The sequence below is a fragment of the Hyla sarda genome, chromosome 7 (genome assembly GCF_029499605.1).
Source record: "Hyla sarda isolate aHylSar1 chromosome 7, aHylSar1.hap1, whole genome shotgun sequence".
Taxonomy (NCBI): Eukaryota; Metazoa; Chordata; class Amphibia; order Anura; family Hylidae; genus Hyla; species Hyla sarda.
In genome coordinates this window covers 35,188,000-35,205,939 of record NC_079195.1, presented here as the reverse complement: position 1 = coordinate 35,205,939, position 17,940 = coordinate 35,188,000, and the positions used below count along the sequence as shown (strand labels likewise).

Sequence of the window (17,940 nt, the reverse complement as noted above, 5' to 3'; positions counted from 1 at the left end):
TGTGACATTATGTCCAATTAGCTTTTTTTCCTCCCTTTTTTGGTTTAGTTCCAATACACACAAAGGGAATAAACATGTGTATAGCAAAACGTGCTACTGCAATCCTTTTCTGTGAGAAATGCTTCATTTTCTAGAAAAATTTCAGGGTTGCCAATATTTACGGCCATGACTGGATGTGCCATAAAAGGAGGTATAAACCCAACAACAAGTGGGCACAATCTGAGATTACTTGGGGCTGAAGGTCAAATTCAATATCAGAAAGAGTAGTAGATGCTTAAATGGGTATTCCGGGATTTTTTTTTATCTGAATTTGCTATATGGGCTGTAAAGTTTGTGTAATTCATAATATACCTGTGTTTGATGGATGGTCTTGCAATTCTTATGTGATCTTTGACCCGATGTTCATTTTTATTAGCATACAAAATAAGTGTTGTCTCAGCTTTTCCTAGGTTGCAGTTCAGCCCAAGACATTACATTAGTAGTCAAGTGTTGAAAGGGAGTCTGTCTTTATTACAATGCGTGGACCGACCATGGGTGGGGAGGTGAGATCATTCTCCACAGGGCTGCAGCTATACTGCAATTGGTGGAGTGGCTGATTTGTGGGAGGGAGAAAAATGAACTCACACTTGCAAACAATTGATCCTGTGACTTGTAGTTGGAGTGAAGGACAGCAGCAGAGTTATGGTGGACTCACAACAAAGCTATTTAGCCCCAAGATAAGCATGGATCGTTCCTAAGCATGTCCATTACTGTCTGGCAGGTAAGTATTAAAGTCACCTTATGGTGGATTACCCCTTTAAGTGCAGGTAGGTGTGCTCAGCTCACCTGTTCAACCTCAAGGTGTCCAGAATCCCGGTCCTCAGCACAGAATAGGAAACAAGTTGAATCCAGCACATTGAGTGCTGAATTCAACCTTGATATATTGGTATATCAGTTTGCATGAATTTATAAAAAAAACTGGTAAATTTAAATTGTGTACAGAAAAAACATATATACACCATACCAGAGAAGCCAACCTCCAATGTTCCTATTAATAATGTAAAATGATGTCCGTGTTTGGATTTAGTCCAATACAGTGTTTAAATATCTGGTGCCCGTGGATAGAAAGTATCCGTATGAAAATGAAGGATCCCGGCACTCGTGGATATAATGCTTCTTTTAGTTTTATTAAGGCATGCACATTACAGCAAATAAACGCAGCATGCGTTCCAGCTGAGTAGCCATTATGCAGTTGAGAAAGGCTACTCAGCCGGAACCCGTGCTGCGTTTATTTGCTGTAATGTGCATGCCTTAATAAAACTAAAAGAAGCATTATATCCACGAGTGCCGGGATATTAGGCATAAAGATCCAGTGCATTTTTCTATTCAACAGCTCCCGTCTCCAATCTTGTACTTTCAATTACTGCAAAGGCAAAAAATCCTTAAATATCCCTATGTACATTATAACAATGAGCAACATTTGAGGAATGTCACATTTACAGAAACATATTTTTGTCCTTTTCTTAAATCTTTTGTTGCAAACACTCTACATAATGTAAGTCACAAGTTACACATCACACCCTACAATTACATTTTTAATATTATGTTTTTTATTGTCTCCGGTGCCTGTGATTTCTTTTGTTTTGACAACTTATTTGCAGCATACACATTGGCTCTCTACACTAGAAAAAAAAAAATAGATTGTAGGAAATTCCTTTCTCATTTTTTGTTTGTGCAGTAACAAAACTTGGAGACAAAACATTGGATAAAGTAGAGGATCTTTTAAACAAGAATTTACAACCCTCGCCAAGTTTGTTATCTTGATAACACCGGTATGTATTTATTTATGATATACCTAATCTGCTGCGATTCCATACTTGGGCTTGTTTCAAAAGGTTTTTTGGGTCTCCACCTTTGTTCCCACTTTCTAGTGTTTTTTGTTTACAAATCCTGACATTGTTTATTGTCTACCTTTTCTTTTTGTCCTAATCAACTTCCACTTTGGGTATCCCCTGTTGGTCAACTGTTCTGTTGGACAACATTTTATCTCCTCACCAAATAGGTCCATCATGGAGCAATTTCGTTTCACTCGGGTTAGTTCACTAATGGGTGTACCTTTTATTGTGTGTATAGAATGGCAAGAGTTGGCCCTTAAAAAGTATTATCTGATATATTTTTTTTATGTGATACTAACAGCTTTGCCTGGTTAGTAATATCTTAAATAAATACATACCGTTGTTACATCAAAATAACAAACTTAGTAGAATTCTTGGTGAGGGTTGTAATTTATCTTTTAAAAGATCCCCTACTTTATCCAATATTTAGTCTATAAGTTTCGTTACTGCACAAATAAAATTTGAGGGAAGGAATGTTCCTACAATCTAGGGGTGGGAATAGGACTATTTTAAGCATAATCATTTTCATACAAAAAAAATCATAATTTTGGAAAAGTAGTAAAATAAAGCAAAACTGGGTATTATTGTAATCGTATGGACCTACAGAATAAAGATAATGGGCCTCATTTACTAAGAGTGTCAGATTTTTACTAGTGGGAAATGTTGTTTCAGACTTGCAGGATTCCACTCTATTTACGATGTGGAGAAGTCAGGAAAATTTTCTGACCAGCTTTTTCTAGGTTGAAATTTCCAGCCCTTTATCCACAGGATTTTCTGTAAATTCAATAGTAAATAGGTCAGGTTTGAAACCATGCCCCTTTATGTGCAAACCACGTCCCCTTTTGCGGCAAACCACGGTCCTTTTGTTGGGTTTGTCGGATTTTCCTGGTGCAGACATGTATCAGACACTCTTCGCCAAAATAACCAGACAAAAACTGGTCGATTTTAGCTCAGTAAATGAGGGCCATTGTGTTATTTTTACCAAAAAGTGTACTGCGTAGAAACAGATGCCCCCAAAAATTGGAAAAAAAAAAAAAAAATGAGTTACTTATGTTGTTAAAGTTTGAAGTTTTTTTTAAAAGCAGTACAATATAAAGTAAAGCATGTAAACATGGGTATTATTTAAATCGTATTGACCCCACAGAATAAAGAACACGTCAGTTTTATTATTCTTATGGGAACAGAATAAATTCCAAACCCTTCCAAAGTTGCAAGTTTTTTTTGGTTGAGCCGTAAGTTTTATGGTAAAATTAAAGGGGTCATTACAAGGTTCAAGCCTTCATATGGATCTGTTGATGGAAAAATAAAAGTTATGCCTCCGAGAGGAGCACAAAACATCCTGTGTCCTTAACCCCTTGGGGACGGAGCCCATTATGACCCTAAGGATGGGAGCATTTTTTGCAAATCTGACCACTGTCACTTTAAGCATTAATAACTCTGGGATGCTTTTACTTATAAATTTGATTCCGAGATAGTTTTTTCGTGACATATTCTACTTTATGTTAGTGGTAAATTTTCGTCAATACTTGCATCATTTCTTGGTGAAAAATTCAAAAATTTGATGAAAAATTTGAAAGTTTAGCATTTTACTAATTTTGAAGCTCTCTGCTTGTAAGGAAAATAGACATTCCAAAAAATTATATATTGATTCGCATATACAATATGTCTACTTTATGTTTGCATCATAAAGTTGACATGTTTTTACTTTTGGAAGACATCAGAGGGCTTCAAAGTTCAGCAGCAATTTTTCAATTTTTCGCGAAATTTTCAAAATCGGCATTTTTCAGGGACCAGTTCAGCTTTCAAGTGGATTTGAAGGGTCTTCATATTAGAAATACCCTATAAATGACCCCATTATAAAAACTACACCCCTCATAGTATTCAAAATGACATTCAGTAAGTGTGTTAACCCTTTAGGTGTTTCACAGGAATAGCAGCAAACTGAAGGAGAGAATTCAAAATCTTCATTTTTTACACTCGCATGTTCTTGTATACCCAGTTTTTACAAGGGGTAAAAGGAGAAAAATCCTCTCAAAATTTGTAACCCAATTTCTCTCGAGTAAGAAAATACCTCATATGTGTATGTAAAGTGTTTGACGAGCGCAGTAGAGGGCTCAGAAGGGAAGGAGCGACAGTGGGATTTTGGAGAGTGAGTTTTTCTGAAATGGTTTTTGGGGGGCATGTCACATTTAGGAAGCCCATATGGTGCCAGCACAGCAAACCCCCCCCCCCACATCGCACACTATTATGGAAATGACACCCCTCAAGGAACGTAACAAGGGGTACGGTGAGCCTTAACACCCCACAGGTGTTTGACAACTTTTTGTTAAAGTTGGATGTGTAAATGAAAAAAAAATTTTTTTCACAAAAATGCAGTTTTTTCCCCAAATTTTACTTTTTTACAAGGGGTAATAGGAGAAAATGCCCCCCAAAATTTGTAACCCCATTTCTTCTGAGTATGGAAATACCCCATGTTTTGACGTCAAGTGCACTGCGGGCGTACTAGAATGCTCAGAAGAGAAGGAGCGCCATTGAGCTTTTAGAGAGATAATTTGTTTGGAATGGAAGTCGGGGGCCATGTGCATTTACAATGCCCCCCGTGGTGCCAGAACAGTGGACCCCCCCCCCCCACATGTGACACCATTTTGGAAACTACACACCTCATGGAATGTAATAAGGGGTACAGTGAGCATTTACACCCTACTGGCATTTGACAGATCTTTGGAACTGTGGGCTGTGCAAACAAAAAAATTAAATTTTTCATTTTCACTGACCACTGTTCCAAAAATCTGTCAGACACCTGTGGGGTGTAAATGCTCACTGTACCCCTTGTTACATTCCATGAGGGGTGTAGTTTCCAAAATGGGGTCACATGTGGGTATTTATTTTTTTGCGTTTATGTCAGAACCTATGTAAAATCAGCCACCCCTGTGCAAATCACCAATTTAGGCCTCAAATGTACATAGTGCACTCTCACTCCTGAGCCTTGTTGTGCGCCCGCAGAGCATTTTACGCCCCCATATTTGGTATTTCTGTACTCAGGAGAAATTGTGTTACAAATTTTGGGGGTCTTTTTTTCCTTTTAGCTCTTGTGAAAATAAAAAGTAAAGGGCAACACCAGCATGTTAGTGTAAAAAAAAATTTTTTTTTACACTAACAGGCTGGTGTAGACCCCAACTTTTCCTAGATATCAGCAGTCACCCCGGTCCGGTCCCTGCCCGGCGGGGACCGAAATTCCCACGGGCGTATGGAGACGCCCTTTGTCCTTAGGTACCAGGACGCAAGGGCGTATGCATACGCCCTTCGTCCCCAACAGGTTAAGGATGCAGGGTTTTTCAGTTTTTGTATTTTCATTTTTTCCTCCTTACCTTTTAAAAATCATAACCCTTTCAATTTTCCACCTAAAAACCCATATTATGGCTTATTTTTTGCGTTATCAATTCTACTTTGCAGTGACATTAGTCATTTTATCCAAAAATCCATGGCGAAACGGAAAAAAAAATCATTGTGCGACAAAATCGAAGAAAAAATGCCATTTTGTAACTTTTGGGGGCTTCCGTTTCTACGCAGTGCGTATTTCGGTAAAAATGACACCTTATCATTATTCTGTAGGTCGATACGGTTAAAATGATACCCTACTTATTTAGGTTTAATTTTGTCGTACTTCTGGAAAAAATCATAACTACATGCAAGAAAATTTATATGTTTAAAAATGTCCTTTTCTGACCCCTAGAACTTTTTTATTTTTCCATGTACAGGGCGGTATGAGGGCTCTTTTTTTGCGCCGGAATCTGATGGTTTTATCGGTAACCATTTTTGTTTTGATCTGACTTTATCACTTTTTATAAATTTTTAATGGTATAAAAAGTGACCTAAAATACACTTTTTTTGACTTTGAATTTTTTTTACATGTACGCCATTGACCGTGTGGTTTAATTAATTATATATTTTTATAGTTCGGACATTTACGCACGCGGCAATACCACATATGTTTATTTTTATTTACACTGTTTTTTTTTCAATGGGAAAAGGGGGGTGATTCAAACTTTTATTAGGGAAGGGGTTAAATGATCTTTATTAACACTTTTTTCCCACTTTTTTTTTGCAGTGTTATAGCTCCCATAGGGCTATAGCACTGCACACACTGATCTTTTACACAGATCACTGGCGTGTATTAACATACCTGTGATCAGTGTTTTCGGCGCTTGACTGCTCCTGCCTGGATCTCAGGCACGGAGCAGTCATTCGCCGATCGGACACCGAGGAGGCAGGTAAGGTCCCTCCCGGTGTCCTGTAAGCTGTTCAGGATGCCGCGATTTCACCATGGTGGTCCCGAACAGCCCGACTGAGTAGCCGGGATACTTTCACTTTCGCTTCAGACGCGGCAGTCAGCTTTGATCGCCACGTCTGAAGGGTTAATACAGGGCATCACCGCGATCGGTGATGTCCTTTATTAGCCGCGGGTCCCGGCCATTGATGGCAGCCAGGACCGACCCAATATGATGCGTTACCCCGCGGCATATCGAGGGAGCCGGCGGAGGACGTAAATATACGTCCTTTGTCGTTAAGGGGTTAACCCCCTGGGGACAGAGCCCATTATAACCCTAAGGACGGGAGCATTTTTTGCAAATCTGACTTGTCACTTTATGCATTAATAACTCTGGGATGCTTTTACTTATAAATTTGATTCCGAGATTGTTTTTTCATGACATATTCTAATTTATGTTAGTGGTAAATTTTCGTCGATACTTGTATCATTTCTTGGTGAACAATTCCAAAATTTTATGAAAAAATTGAAAATTTTGCATTTTTCTAACTTTGAAGCTCTGCTTGTAAGCAAAACAGACATTCCAAATAAATTATAGATTTTTTCACATATACAATATGTCCACTTTATGTTTGCATCATAATGTTGACATGTTTTTACTTTTGGAAGACATCAGAGGGCTTCAAAGTTCAGCAGCAATTTTCCAATTTTTCACAAAACTTTCAAAATCGGAATTTTTCAGGGACCCGTTCAGATTTGAAGTGGATTTGTAGGGCCTTCATATTAGAAATACCCCATAAATGACCCCATTATAAAAACTACACCCCTCAAAGTATTCAAAATGACATTCAGAAAGTTTGTTAACCGTTTAGGTGTTTCACAGGAACAGCAGCAAAGCAAAATTCAAAATCTTCATTTTTTACACTTGCATGTTCTTGTAAACCCAGTTTTTGAATTTTTACAAGGGGTAATCGGAGAAAAAGCCCCCCAAAATTTGTAACCCAATTTCTCTTGAGTAAGGAAATAACTCATATGTGTATGTGAAGTGCTCGGCGAGCGCAGTAGAGGGCTCAGAACGGAAGGAGCAACAATGGGATTTTGGAGAGTGAGTTTTTCTGAAATGGTTTTTGGGGGAGCATGTCACATTTAGGGAGCCCCTAGTGGTGCCAGAGCAGCAAAAAAAAACACATGGCATACTATTTTGGAAACAACACCCCTCAAGGCACGTAACAAGGGGTCCAGTGAGCCTTAAAGGGGTACTCCGGTGCTTACACGTCTTATCCCCTATCCAAAGGATAGGGGATAAAATGCTTGATCGCGGGAGTCCTGCCGCTGGGGTCCCCTGGGATCTTGCACGCGGCACCCCGTTTGTAATCAGTCCCCGGAGCGTGTTCACTCAGGGTCTGATTACCGGCGATCACACGGCCGGCGGCGTGTGACATCACGCCTCCACCCCCATGTGACGTCACGCTCCACCCCTCAATGCAAGCCTACGGGAGGGGGTGTGACAGCTATCATGCCCCCTCCCGTAGGCTTGCATTGAGTCGCGGAGCGTGACGTCACACGGATGCACAGGCGTGACGTCACACGCCGCCCGCCCTGTGGTCGCCCGTAATCAGACCCGGAGCGAACACGCTCCGGGACTGATTACAAACGGGGTGCCGTGTGCAAGATCCCGAGGGTCCCCAGCGGCGGGACTCCCACGATCAGGCATCTTATCCCCTATCCTTTGGATAGCGGATAAGATGTGTAAGCACCGGAGTACCCCTTTAACACCGCACAGGTGTTTGACGACTTTCCGTTAAAGTCTGATGTGTAAATGAAAAAAAATGTTTTTTCACTAAAGTGCAGTTTTTCCCCCCCAGATTTACCATTTTTACAAAGGGTAATGGGAGAAAATGCCCCCCAAAATGTGTAACCCCATCTCTTCTGAGTATGGAAATACGCCATGTTAGGACATAAAATGCTCTGCGGACGAACTATAATGCTCAGAAGAGAAGGAGTCACATTTGGCTTTTGGAAAGCAAATTTTGCTGAAATGGTTTTTGGGGGGGGGGGGGGGGAATGTCACATCTAGGAAGCCCCTATGGTGCCAGAACAGAAAAAAAAACACATGGCATGCTATTTTGGAAACTACACCCCTCAAGGAACGTAACAAGGGGTACAGTGAGCCGTAACACCCCACAGGTGTTTGACAACTTTTCGTTAAAGTTGGATGTGTAAATGATTATTATTATTTTTTTCACTAAAATGCTGGTTTTCACCCAAATTTGACATTTGCCCCCCAAAATTTAGTATGGAAATACCCCAAATACCCCATATGTGGATGTAAAGTGCTCTGTGGGCGCACTACAATGCTCAGAAGACGAAGAACGCCATTGAGCTTTTAGAGAGAGAATTTGTTTGGAATGGAAGTCAGGGGCCATGTGCGTTTGCAAAGCCCCTCATGGTGCCAGAACAGTGGACCCCCCCCCCCACATGTGACCCCATTTTGGAAACTACACACCTCTCAGAATTTAATAAGGAGTGCAGTGAGCATTTACACCCCACTGGCATTTGACAGATCTTTGGAACAGTGGGCTGTGCAAATGAAAAATTAAATTTTTCATTTTTATGGACCACTGTACCAAAAATCTGTCAGACACCTGTGGGGCATAAATGCTCACTGTACCCCTTATTACATTACATGAAGGGTGTAGTTTCCAAAATGGGGTCACATGTGGGGGGGGGGTTCCATTGTTCTGGCACTATGGGGGCTTGGTAAACACTCGTGGCCTTCAATTCTGGACAATTTTTCTCTCCAAAATTCCAATGGTGCTCCTTCTCTTCTGAGCATTGTAGTTCGCCCACAAAGAACTTTACATCCACATATGGGTATTTTCTTACTCAGAAGAAATGGGGTTACAAACTGTGGGCGTTTTTTTTCCTCTTTTCCCTTTTGAAAAAGAAAAATTTAGGGTAACACCAGCATTTTCGTGAAAGAAACAGTTTTCTTCATTTTCCCTTCCAACTTTAACGAATATTCGTCAAACACCTGTGGGGTGTTAAGGCTCACTATACCCCTTGTTACGTTCCGTGAGAAGTCTAGTTCCAAAATGGGGTCACACGTGGGTATTTATTGTTTTGCGTTTATGTCAGAACAGCTGTAAAATCAGCCACCTCCATGTGCAAATTACCAATTTAGGCCTCAAATGTACATAGTGCACTCTTGCTCCTGAGCCTTATTGTGCGCTCGCAGAGCATTTTATGCCCACATATGGGGTATTGCCGTACTCAGGAAATTTGCGTTACAAATTTTGGGGGTCTTTTTTTCCATTTACCTCTTGTGAAAATAAAAAGTATGGGGCAACACAAGCATGTTAATGTAACATTTTTTATATTTTTTTACACTAACAGGCTGGTGTAGACCCCAACTTTTCCTTTTCATAAGTTGTGAAAGGAGAAAAAGCCCCCCAAAATTTCTAACGCAACTGCTCCCGACTACCCCATATGTGGCCATAGACTGTTTCCTTGAAATATGACAGGGCTCCGAAGTGAGAGAGCGCCATGCGCATTTGAGAACTAAATTAGGGATTGCATAGGGGTGGACAAAGGGGTATTCTATGCCAGTGATTCCCAAAGAGGGGGCCTCCAGCTGTTGCTAAACTCCCAGCATGCCTGGACAGTCAGTGGCTGTCTGGAAATTCTGGGAGTTGTTGTTTTGCAACAGCTGGAGGCTCTGTTTTGGAAACACTGCCATACGTTTTTCATTTTTATTGGGGAGACAGTGTAAGGGGGTGTAGTGTTTTACCCTTTATTATGTGTTAGTGTAGTGTATTGTAGTGTTTTTAGGATACATTCGCACTGGCGGCGGTTTACGGTGAGTTTCCCGCTAGGAGTTTGCGCTGCGGCAGAAAATTTGCCGCAGCTCAAACTTGAAGCAGGAAACTCACTGTAAGGTTTCGTTCACACTGAGTAATTCAGGAGCAATTTACCCGGGGTCTCAGGACCCACCTAGGCATTGGCATGGGATGCCTGCTGAATGATTTCAGCAGGCATCCCGTTCCGATCACCGCCCGGCGAGCTGCGGTGATCGGAAATGCGGAGGGCGTACAGGTACACCCCCCGTCCTTAAGTGATAAGACACGAGGGCGTATCTCTATGCCATCCGTCCCCAACAGGTTAAATACGCACTGTCAGATACAAAAACGTTTTATATGTTATAAATCTTGGCAAAACCTTAGCCTTTCTAATATACGTCATAAGAAAATTTGATTTCTTTTTTATAAAAATCCTGGCTTATAAAATCATGGCATTGTCCAAGCTGAAGCACAGGTATGGACAAAGTCCAGTAAGTGAGGGTGGGCTAGCACTCCTGTGCTCACTCCTGTCTGATAGTACAGGGCAGAGCACACAGGAGTACTATCAGACAGGAGACTATGAAGGTTAATGATTTCCCAAGATGTACAACATATTAAAAGTTTTTTGTATCTGACAGTGCCCATTTAACCTCTTAAGGACGCAGGGCGTACCTGTACGTCCTGCACCTGGTCCTGGCATATACCGCGGGGTCACGTGTCATACCGGGTCGGTCCTGGCGGCTAATGATAGCTGGGCAGCTCAGTCGGGCTGATTGGGGCCATCGCGATAAAATCGTGATGTCCCGATCAGCTAGCACACGAGCCGAGGTCCCCTCACCTGTCTCCATCACATCCGATTGCCGATTGATTGCTCCAAGCCTGAGATTCAGGCTTGAGCAATCAACAGCCTATAACACTGATCAATGCAAAGCTATGGCTTTGCAGTGATCGGTGTAAAAGATCAGTGTGTGCAGTGTTATAGCCCCCTATGGGAGCTATAACACTGCAAAAAAAAGTGGAAAAAAAAGTTAATAAAGGTAATTTAACCCCTTTCCTAATAAAAGTTTGAATCACCCCCCTTTTCCCATAAAAAAAAACTAACAAACAGTGTAAATAAAAATAAACAAATGTCCAAATTATAAAAATATATCGTTAATTAAACCGCACGGTCAATGGTGTACGTGCAAAAAAATTCCAAAGTCTAAAATAGCGTATTTTTGGTCACTTTTTATATCATGCAAAAATTTATAAAAAGCAATCAAAAATTCTGATCAGTACAAAAAATGAGCCCTCGTACATGGAAAAATAAAAAGTTATAGGGGTCAGAATATGAGAATTTTTAACGTATAAATTTTACTGCATGTAGTTATGATTTTTTTCAGACGTATGACAAAATCAAAACTATATAAGTAAGGTATCATTTTAACTGTATGGAACTACAGAATGAAAAAAAGGTGTCATTTAAAAAAAAAAAAAATGCACTGCACAGAAACAGAAGCCCCCAAAAGTTACAAAATGGAATTTTTTCTTCAATTTTGTCGCACAATAAATTTTTTTCCCATTTCGCCGTGGATGTTTTAGTAAATTGACTAATGTCACTGCAAAGTAGAATTGGTGGCACAAAAAATAAGCCATTATATGGAATTTTATGTGCAAAATTGAAAGCGTTATGATTTTTAGAAGGTGATGAGGAAAACATGAAAATGCAAAAAGGGAAAAACACTGAGTACTTAAGGGGTAAGGGGTTACAATGCCTTGATAGATTGAACATGCACCATGTTAGTGATTAGCACCATGCCCATGAGGGCTTTCATGGTAGTTATTAGTAGCTAAATGTTCCCTTCTGATCCACACATCTGACTTGTCTAAATGTTGTTAAACCCTGGATAAGTTAAATAAATAAAGATCTAACAGTAGGAGAAGAAAGAGGAATAAATCCTTGTCTTTCTTCACTGGTTTAACATATTTCCGTAATAGATATTTTAATATTTAGATATATCATTTGGATTTACTTTACTGTATTTTCAGAAAATTGATTGAAAAATTGTAAATCCTTTTTCTTTGGGTATACAAAACATATTCTATATATTTTCTTATAAATTGTAAATATTTATGATAAGGAAAAAATGCATGACTGATTTAGGGAATTTACTTCCTTTTGTGAAATCATCAAGTCTTATCTGACCTCTAAATCTTCAAAGGCTGAAAAAGTGAAATCATTTCCTTCTTTTTAACATTGCAGCTGATTTAGGCTTCCTGAAATCTCTTAATTAGCCGCCTTAAAAAAGGAACTATCCTTGTAAATGAGAAACACACATTTTGGAATTTGAATGGATTTCTCTTTTGTTGTTCATTACAGTTCTTTATATACGTTCCTTATATCGCTGAAAGTAGAAAAGTATATTGAATGAAGTCATTTCCACAATTTCATGTTTCTAATAAAGCTGAAATCTCAAACATTTCAAAGGTGTGTCTCTCTCCTACAGAACCATGTTTAAAAAAATATCAGGTGTAATGTAATACCTCACTAGTGTTTGTACACATTAGATTATGGAAGTGACTGGGATAGAAGGCTGCTGGCTGTCCTATGTATGTGAAATGATATTCTAATTGCCTTGATAGCAAAGAACACACAAATAAAAATACAGACAAACTTTTTAATTACACATGTATACAAAAAAAAGCAATCATTTCTTTAATCTATACATTATATTCTAGTTTGTGATTACTTATATGGCACCAAGATATTCCTCAACACTCTGCAAAGATTGTATCTTTAACATCCGTCCCCAAGCTGATTTCTAATAAGTTATAAATTATCTTCATTTATATCTGCACTTTATAAAAAAAAAATGGTGTACCTGTACAGTTGGGATGCAATTTAATGATTGTAGGATATGATCTCTTTACACTATTTCAATGTCATATGATGCCGAGGCATAAAATAACTTATTCTCTACTGAAGACTGGAGTCATTTGGCAGCTTCTCCTTGTCTCTGACAAGACAGAGGGGATATGATAGAAACTTTTATACACATAAAGCGAATCAACACTGTAAAGGAAGAGAGGAGATTTAAACAAAGAAAAACTACTGTCAGGATCCGAACTGGTATGCAGTGAGGACACTGGAGGTGGATCCTCTGTGTCAGTGAGGTGATGGCGTGGGCCGTACCAGGGGAACAGAATCTAAGGGGTTACTGGTTTTCACCAGAGCCCTCCGCAAAGCGGGTTGGACTTGCAGCGGCAATTAACCCCCAGGTTGTTCCACCCGATAGCGACTCAACCCCACTGACAGCTGAGACAGGCACGGTACACAGGGACAATGCAAGAGCAAGGTCGGACGTAGCAGAAGGTCAGGGCAGGCAGCAAGAGTCGTAGTCAGGGGCAACAGCAGAAGGTCTGGGTACACAGGCTTGGGAACACACTAAAACACTTTCTCAGGGCACTAAGGCAACAAGATCCGGCGAGGACAGGAAGGGGAAGTGGGTTTTTATAGGAATGGGAAGTGATTGACTCTGATTGGGCCAGGCACCAATTAATGGTGCACTGGCCCTTTAAATCTCAGAGAGCCGGCGCGCGCGCCCTAGAGAGCGGGGCCGCGCGCGCCAGGACGTGACAGCCGGGGAACGGGACAGGTGAGTGGATTGGGATGCGACCCGCGGGTGGGCGCGTCCCGCTACGCGGATCGCATCCCTGCCGGCAGTGACAGTGCAGCGCTCCCGGTCAGCGGGTCTGACCAGGGCGCTGCAGAGAAGAGAACGCCGCGAGCGCTCCGGGCGTAACAACTACCACAAGAGGACATAGGTCCCAATTTATCAATATTTCTGAGGGAAAAACTGGAGAGATTTTGCCCACAGCAACCAATCATAGCTCAGCTTTGCTATCTGGTTAAGTGAAAGCTGAGCTGTAATTGGTTGTTATTGGCAAAATCTCTTTAGTTTTTCTCTTACACATTCAAATTAATTAGGGCCATAGTTTTATATTAGGGACAAAGGTTTATTCAGTAACATCAGGAAATATTACTGTACTGAAATAGTAGTGGTTTTATGAAATAGCCTTCCTGAAAACTTACTGGAGTTTAAAGAGGCACTGTCATTGTTAAAAACTTTTCATATATTGCAGGACTCAGTATAATATGACATTTCACAATATACACCTGTAAAAAAAAATTTAAATTTTCACCTGAAATTCAAGCTCAAAATAGCCGCCACTAGGGGTCGCCTGTCTTTTAGCCAGACAGACTAGTCTAGATTTTACAGCATACTGGATACTGGCCGTAAAGCATACCGGTATCCAGTAGGAGATTTCTATTGAGTGTATGCAAAACTACAGATAAAGGATGTGTGGACATGCTGGGAGCTGTAGTTTTACAACAGCTGGAGGCAACACTGCTCGAACACAGTTATTTACAAACATTGCAGCTTCAGTTGTTACTAAACTACAACTCCCAGAATGCTGAAATAGTCAAAGCTTTCTCGGACTCCTGAATGACAAAGAAGTTGATCAGACATTCAGGAGTCTGTGAAAGATGAATGACACACATAGTGACAGCTATACTGATTAGCATCCAGCTTTACTAGGAGAAGATAAAACAGCTGAACATGTATTCATAAAAATGCTGTACTTTTATCTAAAAAATCCTTGCACTCATTTTATAAAGATCTATTCTTATATTTATACATTTTATCCTGTGATGAATTCACCATAATGTCTTCTGATTACTGCAGGCAAGCTCCAAGTATCTTCCTCTGACACATGACACAGCATAAAACCAGAGAGGAAAGGGTTACAGAGTAGAGAGTAATGATTGGCTGACTGCGCAGGCTTGCTCCTGTGAGGGAGACAGACTGACACGCCCCCTCCAGCCTGCACAATGAAAAAGTAACTCACCAGCAGATAAATGCTTATATCTCTGGATATATAGGTCAGAGACACGTAAAATTATATGCACATGATCAGGATTGGGTCCTGAGTAACATATCACTTTTTTTTTTTTTTTTTTTTTTGCACTATGACAGGTACACTTTAAGCATGCATGGGATGGGCATAAGGCATATAGGATAAGGCCAGGGACTTTTCATAATATTTAGAATATTGGGAAGACTAGAAGGGCTGAATGGTTTTTATCTGCCGACATTGGTTTAGCTACAATCTGTAGGAATTTTGTGATTAATTAATGTTAGTGTTACGCCGAGCGCTCCGGGTCCCTGCTCCTCCCCGGAGCGCTCGCGGCGTTCCTCTCTCTGCAGCGCCCCGGTCAGACCCGCTGACCGGGAGCGCTGCACTGACATTGCCGGCGGGGATGTGATTCGCATAGCTGAAACGCGCCCGCTCGCGAATCGCATCCCAAGTCACTCACCTGTCCTGGTCCCCGGCTGTCACGTCCTGGCGCGCGCGGCTCCGCTCCTTAGGGCGCGCGCGCGCCGGCTCTCTAAGATTTAAAGGGCCAGTGCACCAGTGATTGGTGCCTGGCCCAATCAGCCTAATTAGCTTCCACCTGATCCCTGTCCATATTTCCTCACTTCCCCTGCACTTCCTGGCCGGATATTGTTGCCTTGTGCCAGTGAAAGCGTTTAGTGTTGTCCAAAGCCTGTGTTCCAGATCTCCTGCTATCCTCTTTGACTACGAACCTTGCCGCCTGCCCCGACCTTCTGCTATGTCTGACCTTGCCTCTGCCTAGTCCTTCTGTCCCACGCCTTCTCAGCAGTCAGTGAGGTTGAGCCGTTGCCGGTGGATACGACCTGGTTGCTACCGCCGCAGCAAGTGCATCCCGCTTTGCGGCGGGCTCTGGTGAAAACCAGTAGCATCCCTAGAACCGGTCCACCGACACGGTCCACGCCAATCCCTCGCTGACACAGAGGATCCACATCCAGCTAGCCGAATCCTAACAGTTAGTAGTAAGTCCCTTTGTCATGTCTGCCAAGCCCAAACACAGCTTATTAACAGTAGTATGTCGACAGAGGAACTATGTATGTATAGCATTAATGCACCCTAAAAACTAGCACCTAAACCTGATAACAGATCACCTTGAAAAGGAAAATGACACAAATAAAATTCTATTGAGCAGGATATAGACGCAAGTAAAATAACATAAAAAGCAAAAGAGGCAGTATAAAGCAAACAAATCCAAAGTATCAAGGGTGGAATCCTAGGGACCCACCCATAATTCTTTGGATCTGATTGTTTAAGGCTGTCTCCTTTGCTTCTGTATATTCTGTTTTCTGTTTTGTTTGGACATGAAGATTTTTTTCTCTTATAATGTGCATGCATTGTAAATGACTAGATCCACATCTACCAAACTGGTGATTAATGGTGGAGTACATGTTCCCCATCGTTTCCCCCATTTCATACTACAGTATTACATTATGAAAACTGTACTGTTTCAGTCAACTAACCTAATAGGACATTGTGGGAATGGTGCAGGTGCAGAAGCTATGTAATATATAATGGCTGAGGTCAGACTGTTGCAATGGCATAGTCAATGGCGACCAAAGCATCTAGGTAATTGACAGAAGGAGGAGGCTCCCTCTGTACCCTGTGAGCCTCCCACCACTCATCTGGCAACACATCACAAGCCCTCACGTGGCTAGATTGATGGAAACATTTAAATGACTAGGGCTCTTAGAAGGTGAACATAAGAAAAAATGGTCAAGAATGGCCATATGTTCTTTTTAAAATAATATGATTAATAAGCAGTGGAGTTTCTCACATAGAGGCCTGTGGAAGCCAGTTTAAATCTGAATTGGTCCCTAAAAATATATTTTGAAAATTATATATATTTGATAATTGTTTTGAATTTATTTTTTAAATTGCTGCTTAACTTATAAGCATTCTAAAGTATTAAAGGACTATTTACAAAACTATGCCAAGATAAAGTAGACATATAGGGGGACAGTTATCAAAGCATTTAGTTTTGTTTTTTTTTTTGCTTAAAATTCTCTAAAAAAAAGTCGCATGTGCGACTACTCTATATTTTGTGCGACTTTTTGATTGTGCAGTGCCCTAAAAAAAAAAAAAAAAGAAACTTGCTTACCAAAGCAAAAAGTGATTTTTTTACTTGCAGTGGTCAGAGATTTATCTATTGCGAAAGTCGCAAAAAAGTAGCATCGCATGAAAAAAACTACTAAATTTACTCCAGCTCAGACATGGAGCAGAACAGAAAGCAAAGGAAAGCAAACCAAAGCAAAAAAAAATAACTTTCTAGATTTTTTTTTGCTTACCGTAAAATCTCTTTCTCGGAGGATCCATTGGGGGACACAGAACCGTGGGTATATGCTCTTGCTACTAGGAGGTGCTGACACTAGGCATGCAAAGAAAAAAAGTCAGCCCCTACTGGCAAGGATATACCCCGCCTACTGACCCTGAGCTAATCAGTTTAGTCCCAAAGCAGTAGGAGGCAACCGACAGAGAAGGTAAACCAGCAGTAGTCCGAGGGAAACCAGACAAAAAAAGGAACCGAACCACCCCTCGGACAACTCGAACACAACCACCAACAATGGGTGGGGGCTGTGTCCCCCAATGGATCCTCCGAGAAAGAGATTTTACGGTAAGCACAAATCTACTTTTCTCGGTTGGAACCATTGGGGGACAAAGAACCGTGGGACGTACCAAAGCAGTCCCCGGGGTGGGAAAAAAGCACCCCATAGAATCATGCAGGGGACTGAGCCACTGCCGCCTGCAACACCTTACAGCCAAAACTGACGTCAGCTGACACGAAGGTGTGTGCTTGGAAGAATTTAGTGAAAGTGTGCAAGGACGACCAAGTGGCCGCCTTGCAAACTTGCAGGGCCGAAGTCCTAATTCGAAGAGCCCAAGAAGTTCAATGGAACGCGTGGAATGGGCAGTCACCCGAAAGGGTGGGACCTTCCCTTTCCAATGGTACGATTCCAAAATGGCAGAACAGATCCAGTGCGAAATGGTCGCCTTGGAAGCAGGAGGACCCCTGCGACTACCCTCTGGA

The 17,940-nt window shown here is 41.2% G+C and overlaps 1 long non-coding RNA gene across 7 annotated transcripts in view; it reads left to right on the top strand.

The window, feature by feature from the left end:
- LOC130282491 (uncharacterized) overlaps nt 1-17,940 on the top strand; it is a 215,443-nt gene that overhangs the window by 34,348 nt on the left and 163,155 nt on the right. For 5 of the 7 annotated variants that reach the window (XR_008846418.1, XR_008846417.1, XR_008846414.1 and 2 more), the window contains exon 3: nt 1,718-1,811. The exons of 1 other annotated variant lie outside the window; for it this stretch is intronic. This is a non-coding gene — a long non-coding RNA (uncharacterized LOC130282491). Of the gene's footprint in view, nt 1-1,717; nt 1,812-12,222; nt 12,431-17,940 lie in introns of those variants that run through there. One more of the 7 variants, XR_008846413.1, reaches the window with a different exon arrangement.